General features: G+C 42.4%; 1 protein-coding gene across 3 annotated transcripts in view; it reads right to left on the minus strand.

Moving 5' to 3' along the window:
- Positions 1–3,654, minus strand: part of GPR160 (G protein-coupled receptor 160) — a 44,514-nt gene that overhangs the window by 31,177 nt on the left and 9,683 nt on the right. The window contains exon 1 of one of the 3 annotated variants that reach the window (XM_011949005.1): positions 689–738. The exons of the other annotated variants lie outside the window; for them this stretch is intronic. The gene's annotated coding sequence lies outside the window, so the exon portion shown is untranslated. Of the gene's footprint in view, positions 1–688; positions 739–3,654 lie in introns of those variants that run through there. 3 annotated transcript variants of the gene reach the window in all.

A 3,654-nucleotide genomic window follows, 5' to 3' on the forward strand; every position in this document is an offset into this window, starting at 1 on the left:
TACAAAAAAAATTAGGTGGGCATGGTGGTGCATGCCTGTAATCCCAGCTACTTGGGAGGCTGAGGCAGGAGAATCACTTGAACCTGGCAGATGAAGGTTATGGTGAGACGAGATCGCACCATTGTACTCCAGCCTGGGCAACAAGAGCAAAACTCCATCTCAAAAAAAAAAAAATTAGCCGAGCATGGTGACAGGCGCCTGTAATCCCAGTTACTCAGGAGGCCAAGGCAGGAGAATCACTTGAACCTGGGAGGTGGAGGTTGTGGTGAGCTGAGATGGTGCCATTGCACTCCAGCCTGGGCTACAAGAGCGAAACTCCATCTCAACAACAACAACAACAAAAAAGAAGATGAAGAAAATTAGGTGGGTGTGGGGGCAGGCACCTGTAATCCCAGCTACTTGGGAGGCTGAGGCAGGAGAATCACTTAAACCTGAGAGGTGGGAGGTTGCACTGAGCCGAGAACACACCATTGCATTCCAGCCTGGTCAACAAGAGTGAAACTCAGTCTCAAAAAAAAAAAAAAAAAAAAGGAATTGTTTGACTGTACCTTTCAGAATAAAGTTTACTTAATATCAGGATCTTCGTCTGCTGGTGAGAGGAAAAAAGTATTAGAGAACCTAACAGTCTCAGACTCATGAAGCAAAAACAAGCTTGGCAGCAATCAGGTCCAGCAGGTTCCAGACTCACCGAGTAGTCATTTCAGGCCTCCACCGCCGGCTCCAGCTCCCAAGCCACTGGAAGATGGGAGCCAGGAGGAAAGGCTAAACTTTGTGGACACACCCTGAGGAAGGCTGCTGCCTGGTCCGTGACATCTACTGTGACAGAGGACTCAGGCCAGGAGGAAAGGAGCAGCACCACCACAGGCAGCTTGCCCATCCTTCTGTCACTTCCTTTCCATTCCCCTAGGTCCCCTTAGAGTGACCCTCAGAGTTGGCTCTATACCAGCCCTGGAGGCGTGATGCGAATGAGGCATGACCCTGCTCCCTAGAGTCTGTCTACAGACCACACTACCCAGTGTCTGGGAGGGCACAATGTCAGGGCACTTCCTATACTCCTGGGGCATTTTAAGGAGGGTTTAAAACGTTCACTCCTTTTGACCCAGTGTCTGCACTCTGGTAATTCATCATAAGAAAATAATCTGGGTTGAAGGAAATAATTACTGCGTAAATTCGGCATACTTATAATAGCCCACAGTACACCCTCCCCTGTCTACAAAACAATCAAAACAACTTAATGTCTAACATTAGGGAATGAGTCAAATGAATTATGAGACAGTCATAAGATGGACTACCACCTGCAGCCATGAAAGATAAAATTTGTTATTATTGAGAGAAAAACTAAGTAGCAGGAAAATGCTGATGGTATTATGTTAAATGACAGATGCAAGATAAAGCTGTGTGTAGCAGGGCTTCTCACAGGTGGATGAGATGGGATCCTGCTGATCCCTGAACTGGTGTTACTGAGGGGAGCCTGCTGTTGTCCTTAGATGGTCTTACGTTAAGGGAGATATGAGGATGCAAACCACTGGTACATCCCAATATCAGGGAAATAGGAAAAATGTAAGAAATAAACACAGCAGTACATCCTAATATCAGGGAAATAGGAAAAATGTATGTATATTCACAGATCAGAGGTAATTAATGCCAGCCCACCGTGACTGGTAAGGCGGTGGCCTCGGGGACTAAAACTTCTGAAACTTGAATATGGATCTTGTTAAAAGACAGATTCTGATTCAATATGTCTGGGGTGAGCCTGAGATTTTGCATTTCTAACAAGCTCCCAGGTGATGCCATGCTGCCAGCGCACAGGCCACGCCACGCATGGAGCAAGCCTGAAGAGAACACGTATCCTGGAGGGGTAGAACCCGATGACACAAACAGCAACTGGTTGGTGAGAATAGAGGTACATGTTTACTTTTTACACTGTCCTGTATCTTCTACAATACAAATTTGTTGCTTTTGTGATAAGAAAGAAAACTTTCCATGTTGAAAACCTTTGACTCAGTAATTATTTTTATAGGAATCCATCTCAAATAATGTGAAATGGGCTCCAAGATTTATGTGTATTCAAATTGGAATGATGTACAACATCAAAAAATGAGCAATGACTTAGTTCTCTAATATTTTAAGAGAATGGCTAAAAAAGACTAAAACAGTATGCAGTCATTAAAAATATTTATAAAGACATAGGGGAATACAATGATATTTTTTATTTTAAAAAAAATTTTAATAGCTTTAGGTGTACAAGTGGGTTTGTTACATAGATGAACTGTATAGTGGTAAAGTCTAGGATTTTAGAGTGCTCATCACCCAGGTAGTGTACATTGTACCTAATAGGTTGCTTTTCATCCCTCATCCCCTTCCCATCCTCCCCTTCTGAGTCTCCATAGTCCATTATATCACTCTGTATGCCTCTGTGTACCCATAGCTTAGCTTCCACTTACTTATAAGTGAGAACATATGGCATTATGTTTTCGATTCCTGAGTTACTTCACTTAGAATAATGGCCTTCATGGGTGTGGTAGCTCACGCCTGTAATCCCAGTACTTTGGGAGGCCAAGGCAGATGGATCACCCGAGGTCAGGAGTTCGAGACCAGCCTGGCCAACATGGTGAAACCCTGCTCTACAAAAATTACCTGGACATGATGGCGGGTGCCTGCAATCCCAGCTACTCGGGAGGCTGAGGCAGGAGAATGGCGTGAGTCCGGCAGGCGGAGTTTGCAGTGAGCTGAGGTCGCGCCACTGCACTCCAGCCTGGGCGATAGAGCCAGACTCCGTCTCAAAAAAAAAAAAAAAAAGAAAAGAAAAAAGGGGGCAAAAGATGTAACTAGACATGTCATCGAAGATGATATATATCTATAACAATATCAATATAGATCAAATATCCAATAAAAAAGAAGACATACAAGTAACTAATAAGCACATGAAAAGGAACTCAACATCATTAGTCATTAGGGAAATGCAAATTAAAACTGCAATGAGACACCGTTATACACCCTTTGAAATATCTATAATAAGAACAAGTAACAATTTCAAACGTCGGCAAGAATGTAGAGAACCCTCAAACACTGTTATGGGACTCTAACACTGTACAGCCGCTTTTGGAAAATAGTTCGGCAGTTTCTTAAAAAGTTAAACATAAACTTACCACATGACTCCACAATTATACCCATACAAATCTACTCAAGAGAAATACAAATAAGGTCTATATTAACACTTGTAGATAGCAACATTACCTCGTTCATAGCATCATTATTCGTAACAGCCAAGCCCTGGGAACAATTCAAATGTTCATCAACTGCAGAGTGGATAAATAAAATGTAGTATATTTATACAAAGCAGCAAGCTACTGATACACGCTGCAACACGGATGAACCTCAAAAATGTTGTGCTAAGTGAGAGATGTCTGACACAAAAAACTATATAATCCAAGATTCCTCTAATTTGAATTTCCCAGACAAGGCAAGAGACAGAAGTTCAATGGCTGTCTGGGGCTACAGGTGGGAACTGATTGTATACTGGCAGAGAGAAATTTGGGGGTGACAAAAAGCAAAAACTGGGTTATGGTGATGGCTGCACAAACCTATAAATTACTAAAAACCATAGAATTGTACATAATGAGTAGGTTTTATGGCATATAAATTATACCTCAA

This window comes from Colobus angolensis, unplaced genomic scaffold, assembly GCF_000951035.1.
Source record: "Colobus angolensis palliatus isolate OR3802 unplaced genomic scaffold, Cang.pa_1.0 Scaffold289, whole genome shotgun sequence".
NCBI classification, from domain to species: Eukaryota; Metazoa; Chordata; class Mammalia; order Primates; family Cercopithecidae; genus Colobus; species Colobus angolensis.